Raw genomic sequence first — 14,054 nt, forward strand, 5'->3', positions numbered from 1 at the left:
AAAAATGAAAGGATGGATCATATTTGATAAGGATTGAAGATAGATTGAGGAAGATATTTACATTTACTTGGAGTTTTTGAAAAATGAATTTTTGAAAGCATGATGTAATTCTATCCTAAATGATGAATGAGTTTGAAGAATTTGAAATTGGATTTTGAAAATCTATTCCATTCTTTAAATGAATTAAAAGAAGATTGAAGATATAATAAATACTTGACTATGGTCATTGAATGTATTATATAATAATCTATATTTAAATTCAGGTGAAGAATGAAACACATTTGGTGCTTTTATATAATTTAAAATGAAATTAACTCTCAATATACCCTCACTATGGCCATTGGTATATGTTTTGTGATGATGCATGAAATGCACATCATGTAAACAAGTTTTTCATGCATTTTGTATCAAGTTTAAGGTTTTAAACCCATGTTTAGATGTGTTTTGATAGTAAGGGGCTATGGTTCGAATTTCAGAAAAATCGGAGTTAAAATGAGAGAGTTATGGCTATTTCAGTGTTTGGGCACGGATTTCGAGGTAGATCGGATCCATATCCGACCCAATTAGGTTAATTGGACCTTGGATCAACTCTTTAAAAGTCCAAAACCCAACCCACACGCCTATCCAGATCCATTTCAAAAAGTTTTTCTGAAAACACCCCAGAAAGAGGCGCCTAGAAAATATATTTTTTATAACATTGTTTTTGCAAATTCCAAAAAGTATAAATATACTTTTTAGAGAAGCCCTAGGCGTCTTTGGCTGTGTTTGGACGCCCCCTACAGTGACTCTACAGCAGCAGCTCCTTCCTCTCCATCTCCCCCACGTGTTGGCCATTGAAGATCGACCTATGCTTGATTTTCAAGCATATTTTCGAGCTTTCTTTTGTTTCTTTTCATTTCTTTCTTGTTCCTTGCTGTCTTTTCACCCCTTTTCTGTACTTTTGCAGGTGTAGCAGAGGTGGAGACCATTAACCTTGGGCGGAAGTGCGCAACACACCACCAAGGTGAGCCGGCCCTACCTCCATCCGGCTTTCTACACCCTCTGATCGCGAATCGGCTCACTTTCCATCGTCGGTGGATCTCCAACGTGTAGCAGCTGCAAAAGGTACCGATTTTGGTGAAGTACAGCATTCTCGAACGGTATAGGACGTCCATCTCCAGCCACGGTCCGCTCTTCTTCATCCCCCTGGTCGTCGGATCTTCCAAAAAGGTTGAAAAGCATATTTATTGTTCAGGGTTATTGTCCAAGTGAGAAGATTCTCTAAGTGGCGAAAAGACGGAAATACCCTTGGTGTGGAGCAGAAGACTGAATGCTTGTTTACTTTTCTTTTAGTGCTTAATTGTAGTTGTATTCACTGTATAATTGTAGATTGACATTTGATATTAATAAATTAAATTTTTTAGAATTTTAGTGATTAATTCCTGTTCCCTGAGGATTTGACCCGTACTTACCACTTTGTGGAAAGTCGGTTTTTATATTTTTGGTTGACGATTTTCCAAAACTTTATTGAAAATAATTGTTTTAAAAAGATCATTTCAAAATATCAACCAAATTTTGGCGCCGTTGCCAGGGAACGGCGAATTAATTACTTTATTTCTTAGAGTTTAATTTTTTAATTTGTTTTAGTTAGTTAATTAGTTGTTTTCTTTTTAGTTAGTAGGATTAATAAGTAAATATAGGATTAACATAGTTAGTAAATATAGGATTCACGTTCTATCTTTCTAGGATTCACTTGAAATTCATTCTGCAAGGAGCGATTAGACAGATGGGTTTTAAAAAAACTTAGTTTGTGATTTTCTGTATTTATCTGTTCAGTACTTTAGAGTAGTTTAATTTGTTATTTCATTTACTTAGTCAGATCATTCTGACATAATTAGTTTAGTATATTTGTTTAGTAGTCGTTTATTTTGTGTTATTTACATTTTAGTACCTGTGTAGTTTAGATTTAGAGTTAGGTCGTTTGCTTACATCTGGTCTTAGTACCAGTGTATGCAGGGTCGACGAGGTCTAGGAACCCCATTACACCCATTTGTTGACAACCTAGAGAGAATTTTACATTCTCATCGAAGTTCGGCAACAATGGCTGACATGGATCCTCCACCTCCACCCCCAGTTCTTTCACGCCCTCTGCGGGAATACTTCATTCCCACAGACTATGTTCAGGCATCCTGCATTCGGAGACCCGATGTAGGAGCGCCACATTATGAGATTAAGGCCAGCATTATTCAGATGCTTTCATCCTTTTATGGCCTTAGTCATGAGGATCCCTACCGACATTTAGATGAATTCCTCGAAATCTGTTCTACTGTTAAGATACAGAATTTTGATGATGATGCTTTAAGGTTGACTCTATTCCCCTTTTCATTGAAGGACAAAGCCAAGTATTTTCTAAAGTCCTTAGATTCTGTAGAAATAGAGTCATGGGATCAATTACAACAGGAGTTTCTTTGGAAATATTTTCCCATTGGTCGTACGAACCAATATCGTAGAGCCATCACTAGCTTCTCAGAGCTAGATGGTGAGCGCTTTCATGAGACCTGGGAGAGAATGAAGGATCTCCTCAGGAAATGTCCCCATCATCAGGTGCCAAAATGGCAACTGGTGCAGAGCTTCTATGATGGATTGTCTGACAAGAATCGTCAGATGATCGACTCTTCATGTGGAGGGACATTCATGCTGAAGAGCGAGGACGAAGCATGGAGGCTATTTGATACATTGGCCGAGAATTCACTCCACCATGCTTCGAGCTCTCAATCTGATAGAGCCACACCCAGCATTCAGAAGAAAGCTGGTGTTCTTGAAGTTGGTCCATCTACTGCACTACAGTGCAAGGTAGACATGATTGCTCAGAAGCTGGACCAGCTTCTCTCAGGACCATCCACTACACAGCAGGTGTGTACTCTTTGTGCCAGTTCGGCACACGAGATCACTGAGTGCCCTTCGGCAGCTCAGTACCCTGAATTTGTTCAAGAACAAGTTCAGGCAGCTCAGGGTTACGTCAGACCGCCAAATAACCCATTTTCATCGACATATAATCCGGGTTGGCGTAACCATCCCAATTTTTCATGGAAGAATCCACAGTCTTCCATGCAGATGCCTACTTCCTCTCAGCCAATTCGGCAGCCATCTTTTACTCAGTCATTTCAAAGACCGAACTATTCTCAGTCTTCTTCTTCTTCTGTCACTCCCCCGATTCAGCAGGAGTCTGCCCCGCAGACATCTTTTGAGGAGAGACTTCTCCAGGCATTCCAAGAGGTGAAAACCTCTAATCAGAACGCCTTCGAGAAGTGTAGCCAGATTTTGAGTTCGCATACGCAGTCCATTGCGAAGTTAGAATCGCAAATGGGACAGTTAGCTGAGGCTATTAGTAGGAGACCCGAGGGTACATTGCCGAGTCAGGCTGTCATGAACCCGAAGGGTAAGGACCAGATGACTGGAGGCCTATTTCATACTGAGACACAGCAGCAGGCTAAATCAGTTATGGCCTTGAGGAGTGGACGTGAGTATCACGTCGAGAGCAGAGAGCGAGAGAGTAGAGAGAGGATAGAGGAGCCAGAGACCATTGTTTCACCTACGTCGGCTCAATCATCATCCCCATCCCCATCATCATCTTCATCCTCAGAGAAGAAGAAGAAGGATAGGAGTGAGCCTTCTCACAAAGAGGAGGAACCAGCAGAGTATATTCCCCCACCACCCTATCCCAAAGCATTAGAGTCTCCTGGTTATAGAGGGAAGCAAGGTGCGAAGATCCAGGACATGCTTGACATCTTCAAGCATGTGCAGATCAACTTACCTTTGCTCGATGCTATTCAGCAGGTGCCGGCATATGCCAAATTCCTGAAGGAACTATGTACGCAAAAGCATAAATCTAGAGAGAGAGTTCCTAACAGGGTCCATCTGACTGAGCAGGTGAGTTCAGTACTTCAGCATCAAACACCACCAAAGCTCAAGGACCCTGGAGCCCCTATCATTGCTTGTACTATAGGGAACATCCGGATAGAACGCGCATTGCTCGATCTTGGAGCAAGTGTGAACATTCTGCTCGGGTATTTCTTTGATTCTTTCAGGCTAGGAGAGATGAGATCGACTCTGATTACGCTTCAACTGGCAGATCGTTCTGTCAAGGTACCGAGAGGTGTCTTGGAGGACGTGCTAGTTAAGGTGGATGACTTTTATTTTCTAGTCGATTTCATTATTCTTGATATGGAAGGAGTAGACAGCCAGCACCAGACTCCGATTATTTTAGGCAGACCATTCTTGGCGACTGCCAATGCGTGCATCAACTGTAGGACCGGAGCCATGGACCTCTCATTCGGCAATCGAAAGGTCAAGCTGAATATTTTCAATGCCGCAATGGGACTAGCAGAAGACATGGACTGCTTTCTTGTAGACATTGCACATGAGTTAGTGGAGGAGCAGCCCGAGTTGTACATTACTGAGGATTCTTTAGATTTGTACCATATAGAGAAGAATAACGGTGTAGATAGTGTAGATGTGTCTAGAGTGTCGTCAGAGAGACCACCTTGGGGAGCTGTCAGGGAGCCTCTTCCACCACTTGCGGAGACTCCCGCCAAATCGTCGATCGAGTCGCCTCCGAAACTTGAGTTGAAACCCTTACCGGATTCACTCAAGTATGCATACCTCGGAGATGATGAGACTCTGTCTGTGATCATCTCATCCTTGCTCACTGAGGAGCAGGAACAGAGATTGCTGACTATTCTTCGAGAGCACAAGGCAGCAATTGGCTGGGGAGTTGCTGATCTGAAGGGCATTGATCCTTCATTCTGCATGCATAGAATCCATTGTAATGAGGAAGTCAAGCCATTTAGGGATATGTAGAGAAGGCTAAATCCCAACATGAAGGAAGTGGTGAAGAAAGAGGTGGTGAAGTGGTTGGATGCCGGAATCATTTACCCTATTTCTGATAGTCAGTGGGTCAGTCCGATTCAGGTTGTGCCGAAGAAGTCAGGACTCACTGTGGTTGAGAACGAGAAGGGTGAGAGAATTCCGATGAGGACCACTACAGGATGGCGAGTCTGCATCGATTATAGGAAACTGAATATGGCAACTAGGAAAGATCATTTCCCATTGCCATTCATTGATCAGATCTTATAGAGACTCGCAGGGCAGAGCTACTACTGCTTTCTAGATGGATATTCAGGATACAATCAGGTAGCTTTCCATCCTAGCGACCAGAAGAAGACCACATTTACATGTCCTTATGGCACCTTCGCGTTTAGACGTATGCCGTTCGGGCTCTGTAATGCCCCGGCTACTTTTTAGAGGTGCATGCTTGCTATCTTCTCGGACATGATTGATGATGTGATGGAAGTTTTTATGGACGACTTTTCAGTGTATGGCTCTTCTTTTGAAGATTGCCTCCAAAAACTTGCTCGAGTACAGAGTAGGTGTGCGGAGACCAATCTCGTCCTGAGTTGGGAAAAGAGCCATTTTATGGTCCAGGAGGGGATTGTGCTAGGACACATTGTGTCCAAGCATGGTATTGAGGTTGACAGAGCGAAGGTGGAATCCATTTCCCGTTTGACTCCACCCACCTCTGTGAGGCAGATTCGATCATTTTTAGGGCATGCGGGTTTTTACAGGCGGTTCATAAAAGATTTCAGCAAAATCTCTCGACCGCTTTGCACGTTATTGGAGAAAGACCAGCCCTTTGTTTTCGGTAAGGATTGTATGAAGGCCTTTGAGATTCTCAAAGAGGCCTTGATTACTGCACCTATTTTGAGACCTCCAGATTGGACTCTCCCATTTGAGATTATGTGCGATGCATCTGATTATGCTATGGGGGCTATTTTAGGACAACGCATTGATAGGAAACCCTATGTGATCTATTATGCGAGTAAAACTCTGTCTGATGCCTAGATGAATTATACTACGACAGAGAAGGAACTACTTGCGGTAGTTTTCGCATTGGATAAATTTAGGTCCTATTTACTCGGTTCGAAGGTGGTTGTCTATTCTGACCATTCTGCATTGAAATATTTGTTGAATAAGAAAGACACCAAACCGAGATTGATTCGTTGGGTCCTACTACTACAGGAGTTTGATCTCGAGATTCGAGATAAGAAGGGAAGTGAGAATGTAGTAGCAGACCATCTCTCCAGACTGATCGTGGAGACCACGCAGGATCAGAAGCCAATCAGCGATTCTTTCCCCGACGAGCAGATCATGTCAGTTAGTACATCGCAGTTACCCTGGTTTGCAGATATTGTGAGCTATCTGGTTTCGAGGCAGATACCTGAGCATTGGAACAAGAATGAGCATGAGAGATTCCTATCTCAGGTGAGGCACTATTATTGGGATGAACCAGAGTTGTTCAAATACTGTGCAGACCAGATTATTAGGAGATGTGTTCCGGAGGAGGAGTACCAGTCCATTTTGAATTTTTCCCATTCATTAGCCTGTGGAGGGCATTTTAGTAGTAGGAAAACGGCTGCAAAGGTTTTGCAGTCAGGATTTTATTGGCCCACACTCCACAGGGATGCTCATGAGTTCTATAGGCGATGCCTGCGATGTCAGCAGATTGGGAACATGTCCAAGAGGGACATGATGCCCTTGCTTCCGATTTTGATAGTCGAGATTTTTGATGTATGGGGCATTGATTTCATGGGACCATTTCCGCCTTCATTCGGAAATTTATACATTCTGGTGGCGGTTGATTATGTGTCCAAGTGGGTCGAGGTTGTGGCAACCAAGACCAATGATCATAGAGTAGTGCTTAAGTTCATTAAGCACAACATTTTCAGTCGTTTTGGGGTGCCACGTGCGATGATTAGCGATGGTGGCAAGCATTTTAGGAATATACAGATAGCTTCTCTGTTGAGAAGATATTCTGTCAATCATAGATTCACCACTCCATATCATCTGCACACTATTGGACAGGTTGAAGTGTCCAATAGGGAGATTAAGCAAATTTTAGAAAAGACAGTTCGTCCGGACCGCAAGGATTGGTCCCAGCGCTTAGATGATGCACTTTGGGCATATAGAACTGCATTTAAGACTCCCATTGGCATGTCCCCGTATCGCCTTGTATTCGGGAAAGCATGTCATCTTCCTGTCGAGCTAGAGCATAGAGCGTACTGGGCTATCAAGAAATTGAATTTTGACCTCACCCAGGCTGGCAAAGAGAGAGCACTGCAGCTCTCAGAATTAGAAGAACTCAGGAATGATGCATATCAGAATGCCAAATTATACAAAGCTCGCACAAAAGCATTTCATGATAAGCATATTGTCAGAAAAGTGTTTGAGCCAGATCAGAAAGTGTGGTTATACAATTCTCGTTTACATTTATTCCCAGGGAAGTTAAGATCGAGATGGACAGGTCCGTACATTGTGAAAGAAGTATTTCCCCATGGAGCAGTGACACTATTCGATCCTATGACCCAAGGTACATTCAAGGTAAATGGGCAAAGACTGAAGCCATTCATTTCAGATGCCTTGCAGGATGGTGAGTGTGAGATAGTGCATCTCACAAAGGCATGAGGGTTCGACCAGAGGGATGTATCATATGTACATTATTTCTTTTTCATTTCAGAGTTTTTATTTATTTAGTATTTCATTTCACATGTGCTAATTTGTGTTTTGATGTATGCAGGATGAACTTAACAATTAGTCTATCAATTACCAGGTACAGAGAAGAGCTTTCAAAGAATTCAAGGATCAGAGGAAAATTAACTTCAGAAGTACAGAGAAAATCAGGTTGTATCTATCCTTTCTCCCATATTTTTGTTAGTGTCTTTTAGTGTGCATTTGCATTACATTTTTATTCATTTTGTATGCCACTAGGGACAGTGTCATTCAAGCATGGGGGGGTGGTTTAGATGCTTGCACACAAAAATTTAAAATTTTTTTGTATGACTGGTAATCAAAGTAGGCATTTGAGAACAAAGTGTAGCATATATGATTGTTTTTGACATAATCTAACAGTTTATAAATTTTTAAGCCCCATAAAATTTTTTTATTTTCTGAACTGAGTCAAATAGAGTAGTATTCATGAGAAAATTCAAAGAAAAGATAGTATTTGATTGTTCGAAAATTTTGAATCACTTTAGTATAAGTATGCATAGTATGTTTTCTGAAAGAAATAAGCAATGGAAAGATGTGTTTGAAAAATGAGTTTAAAAGAATAGAGCTACGTTTAGTTGTTGATGTCTTCGTGAATCCTAGTAGTAGAACTCAGACACGAGATGAAGTGTTTGAGTATCTTAACGAAAAGGATAACGAAGGAGATCATCTTCTTGTCTAAGTCGATATCTGTGGCCTTTGTAGTTCGAGTAAGTAGAATCTGAAGGGTGTTTTACACCTGGTGCCCCAAAGCCAACTGGTTTGGGAGCCACTGGTTTGAAAGCTTGTTACATGGACTGCATAGAAAGCCTAAGAGATAGAAACAGTGCACAGGACGAGAGGAAGACTATACATAAACTATTAGAATAGAAGGTCTAGTGACTCGAGCAATTAAGTCCGAGGGATACTCTGTATCTAGTGCCCTAAGGTTGGCCGACTTGGGAGTCACTGACCCAAAGCTCGCTACACGGGTCACGAAAACTGACTATTCGAAATAGTGCTCATATGAGAAGAATGCGCAAGAGATCAAAAGTTGGAAAAAAAAGAGTGAAAATGAAAGAAAAGAATGTGCTGAAGGAGAAAATTTTCATTGCTTAGGCATATATGTGTATTACTGTGCAGAAAATATACAAGTGAGAATAAATAGAGTAAAACATGTGAATACTTGACTTTGAGAGAAAAATCATGAACTAGCTACAATATTAGAAAAGTGAAGAAAAAGAATTTTTACTGTGGCGGCATGAGATTTTAAACTTGTTTTGAGAATGTCAATCACATGAAATATTTTTTCCAACTGCATTCTTAAGAGCCTCATATTTTTGAAAAATCATCCTCGTCTTTCATTGATGTTTGTGGGTAGCATCTCTGCAAACCCTCACGAGACCTTACTCGTCCACTAGTGTAAGCTAGGGGTTTAAAGGGCTTGTTGCATACGCTAAATGCAACCGTGATTTCTAGGAAAGTGAGTTAGTATTATGCATTCATGCTTAGCATTTCTTGTCTTCAGTGCATATCATGATTAGGGTTTGTTAAGGGACTAACAAACATTCAAGCATGGGGGTATTTGATGATGCATGAAATGCACATCATGTAAACAAGTTTTTCATGCATTTTGTATCAAGTTTAAGGTTTTAAACCCATGTTTAGATGTGTTTTGATAGTAAGGGGCTATGGTTCGAATTTCAGAAAAATCGGAGTTAAAATGAGAGAGTTATGGCTATTTCAGTGTTTGGGCACGGATTTCGAGGTAGATCGGATCCATATCCGACCCAATTAGGTTAATTGGACCTTGGATCAACTCTTTAAAAGTCCAAAACCCAACCCACACGCCTATCCAGATCCATTTCAAAAAGTTTTTCTGAAAACCCCCCAGAAAGAGGTGCCTAGAAAATATATTTTTTATAACATTGTTTTTGCAAATTCCAAAAAGTATAAATATACTTTTTAGAGAAGCCCTAGGCGTCTTTGGCTGTGTTTGGACGCCCCCTACAGTGACTCTACAGCAGCAGCTCCTTCCTCTCCATCTCCCCCACGTGTTGGCCATTGAAGATTGACCTATGCTTGATTTTCAAGCATATTTTCGAGCTTTCTTTTGTTTTTTTTCATTTCTTTCTTGCTCCTTGCTGTCTTTTCACCCCTTTTCTATACGTTTGCAGGTGTAGCAGAGGTGGAGACCATTAACCTTCGGCGGGAGTGCGCAACACACCACCAAGGTGAGCCGGCCCTACCTTCATCCGGCTTTCTACACCCTCCGATCGCGAATCGGCTCACTTTCCATCGTCGGTGGATCTCCAACGTGTAGCAGCTGCAAAAGGTACCAATTTTGGTGAAGTACAGCATTCTCGAACGGTATAGGACGTCCATCTCCAGCCACGGTCCGCTCTTCTTCATCCCCCCGGTCGTCGGATCTTCCAAAAAGGTAGGTCTTCTTCTTCCTTCTCTTCTAGATAAAACTGATTTGTGTGTGGATTTTGTTGTGTTATTTTCTGTGTGTTTCTTAGTTTTCTTTTTTTGTTTCAACCTTAGAGTAGCATTTGTGCATAGACCAGCACGTTAGATTAGGTTTATGTGTTTGGTTGATTCGTTGGAATCGAGTTTTTATTGATTTTTCATCCTTTTTATAAAAATCGGCTAGATCTTCATCTAGTCGATTTTTCAAGTTTGTCATAAGTGTTCTTGGTGTGTTTTACAGAAAATCCAATAAAGAAAGTGTTCATTTTGATTCATCTTAGTCGGTTTTGTGTGTGAGTTGCATTTGATTTTAATTGAAAATAAAAATCCAAAACTCGGCTAGACTTATTCTAGTCGATTCTTGATTTTTACAAAAATATTTTTCTGTTTTGATATTTTTGTTTTGTCCAGCATGTGTCTTGTATTGTGTTGCTGAAAATCTCATTAGGAAATTTCATTTTAGTTTATTCTAAGTCGTGGGTTGTGTTTGTGTTTCGTTTTGAGTTTATTTTTGAAAAAGAAAAAAATCGGCTAGAGATATTCTAGCCGATCTTTGCATTATTGTTAAAAGGGTGTGTAGAGTGGTAAGGCGTGTTGTTTACGGTGTGTTTAGTCTGTTAACAGTAGCATAAATTGGTGTTAGTCATTCATTGTGTTAGGATTGATTTACTTAAATTGTTTTAATCATTTTTGGTTTTTGGTGTTTGAGTGTATTATTGAAAATTATAAAAATCCAAGTTTTCTTTATTTTTATGTTTTTAATTCCAGCATAGTGATGTTCTTGTTAGTTTTTTTTGTGTAATTAGGAGTCATTTGTATTATTTTCTAAGTTAGTTTTATCAAAATAGTGTTATCCAGTTTTATTGCTTTTTATTAATTTACAAATTTTATTTTTTTATTATTTTATTTTTTTCGTATGGTTCTCCTTCTTCCCCAAGGTGGGGAGGCAGCCATTAGAGCTCCCCTTGAGCTCTTGGTCGATTTTTTTTAGTAATTTTTAATTGAGTTAGGTAAGAGTAATTAGGTTGTCTAAATTCAATGTATTAGGGTTTATTGCTTTAGACGTTTTTAGGAGTCATTTAAGTGAGTTTTGGAATTCGTTGTAGACCATTTAAGTTTCTTTTAGAAAATTGTGTTTTCCCTTTAGGCCCTTTCATTACCCTAGGTAGATATTAATGTAGTTAGAGTATAATAACTTTAATTAGAGTGGACGATTTTTGAGAAGGAGGGTACACAAGTAATTAAGGTTGAAAACGTTTTTGGAAAAAATTGACTCCTCTAATTTCATGAAAAGCAATTTAAGAAGGTTTGAATTTGGATATCCCTCCAAAATAGAGAGGAATTAATGTTTACAATTAATTCGGGAAACAAAATTTAAATTTTCCAATTTCCTTCTAAAAGAGGTGCACACGATTTTAAGAAAGGAATAAAAGCTAATTAAAGTTTTGTTGGAAGGATAAAACCGTGTGAGTCTCTAGGTTGGATTGTTTCAATTCCCAAATTGATTTGTAAAACCCAAGAAGGAAACGTATCAAATCCTTTGAGTTAGATAGTTTTACTTTCTCCACTTTCAAAGTTGATTTTTAAAGGTCATTAAATATTTCAACTCCTCTCTAGGTTGGACGGTTTTACCTCTTCAACTTTCTAAATTGGTTATTAATTGTAATTAAGAGGGTTATTGGTTTTCCCAAAATCGTGTCTAGTCAAACCACACCTAGGTCGAGTCTAAGACCAAAGCCCAACCTTAGCCGAGCCTAGGTCGAGTCAACTCTAGTCTAAGTCAAACCTAACCTAGGTTAAACCAAGTGGAGTCAACCTTAGCCAAGTTAAACCAACCCTATCCAAGGCAAACTAAGTCTACTTAAGTCAACCGAACCTAGTTGACTAAGTTAACCCAAACCCGAACCCAACTAGTTAGGTCAAACCTAAACCGAGTCCAAGACCTAGACCTAACCCTAACCAAGTCCAAGTCAAGTCAACCGAGCCACCTAAATCAAACCACACCTAGTTGACTAAGTCAAACCCAAAACCAAACCTAGCCGAGCCCATACTAGTCCGAGTTGAGTCAAACCTAACTCGAGCCTACCCAAGTTAACCCCCCTTAGCTAAGCCTAAACCGAGTCCATTGGAGTCAACCGACCCTAGTCCTAGTCGAACCCGTGTCCTATTGTTCCATTTTAGTCCCCTAATTTTTGATTTACTTATAATGATTTTAGATTAGCTAATGTAGTTATCTCTTTAATTGTTTAGCCAAAATTTCTAATTGTTGATTTGATTGGTGTTTGTTAGTTTACCGTTTGTTGATTAGTTAGTTAGTATAGTGTAGTTAGTTTATAGAGAATATATCATTTAGTCCTATATTTAACTACATTATTTAGTGTATTGATTGTAATTGCATTAGTATTTCCTTTAGTGCATAGTCATAACATGCATGTCATACTTCATGTAGAGTTCATGTAGCTTCATTATAGTTAGCATCTGCATATAATCAGTTATATAGGATTAATTAAGTTTGCATTGCATGTAGATTACATTCTTAGAGAGTAAAATAGTTCAAATAGTGAATAGTGCACTCAAATAAAAACCAGATTTTTACCCTGTCGCATTAGCATCATATTCTGTGTAAAAACTCTGTGTTTTCCAATTTTTTTTCTTCTATTCACTTTATTGACGTGTTATTTAACTGCAGACCAAATTTCAGCTCATTCGGAGTTGGTTTGGTCTAATTTTTAAGCGTTTTGTGAAAGCCGCTTTTTCTGGTTTTTAAATTACAGGACCTTCGATATCCTGACTTTTCCCAGATTTGAAATGCTTATATCTGGAGTTCCAGATATTGTTTTTCAATTCTGTAAAAATTGTCAGATTTTTTAATCTGTCAGTTGCAGAACAGAACAAATTTCGGGAAAATTGGACTTTATTTGCTCTGTCAAACAGCGGTTTTCCGATAACCTGTGAGAATGCTATTTTACACTAGTTAGGGGCAGTTTCGTAATTTTCTTATTTTCGGCAATTTAGACTTGTTTTCAGTAGTTTCTGCATTTTAGGAGTTGCATCATCATCATACAGCATTAGTAGAGTTAAATTGGTTAATTTTAGAATTAATTTAGTATTTTATTTAATTTTTGCTTGATAAATAGCATTTGTTTTTTTATTTTCGTAAAATTAGAAATAGTTTTAGTTATTGTTTTTATTGTTAGAATAAAAACTAACTTTGTAATTTTTTTATTTTATTTATTTTTAGGTTGGAAAGCATATTTATTGTTCAGGGTTATTGTCCAAGTGAGAAGATTCTCTAAGTGGCGAAAAGACGGAAATACCCTTGGTGTGGAGCAGAAGACTGAATGCTTGTTTACTTTTCTTTTAGTGCTTAATTGTAGTTGTATTCACTGTATAATTGTAGATTGACATTTGATATTAATAAATTAAATTTTTTAGAATTTTAGTGATTAATTCCTGTTCCCTGAGGATTCGACCCGTACTTACTACTTTGTGGAAAGTCCGTTTTTATATTTTTGGTTGACGATTTTCCAAAACTTTATTGAAAATAATTGTTTTAAAAAGATCATTTCAAAATATCAAACAAATTTTGAAATAATCATCGCACGTGGCAGTTACCCTGGTTTGCAGATATTGTGAACTATCTGGTTTCGAGGCAGATACCTGAGCATTGGAACAAGAATGAGCGTGAGAGATTCCTATCTCAGGTGAGGCACTATTATTGGGATGAACCAGAGTTGTTCAAATACTGTGCAGATCAGATCATTAGGAGATGTGTTCCGGAGGAGGAGTACCAGTCCATTTTGAATTTTTCCCATTCGTTAGCTTGTGGAGGGCATTTTAGTAGTAGGAAGACAGCTGCAAAGGTTTTGCAGTCAGGATTTTATTGGCCCACACTCCACAGGGATGCTCATGAGTTTTGTAGGCGATGCCTGCGATGTCAGCAGATTGGGAACATGTCCAAGAGGGACATGATGCCCTTGCTTCCGATTTTGATAGTCGAGATTTTTGATGTTTGGGGCATT

Source organism: Nuphar pumila, chromosome 8, assembly GCF_984573655.1.
Source record: "Nuphar pumila chromosome 8, dmNupPumi1.hap1.1, whole genome shotgun sequence".
Classification (NCBI taxonomy): domain Eukaryota; kingdom Viridiplantae; phylum Streptophyta; class Magnoliopsida; order Nymphaeales; family Nymphaeaceae; genus Nuphar; species Nuphar pumila.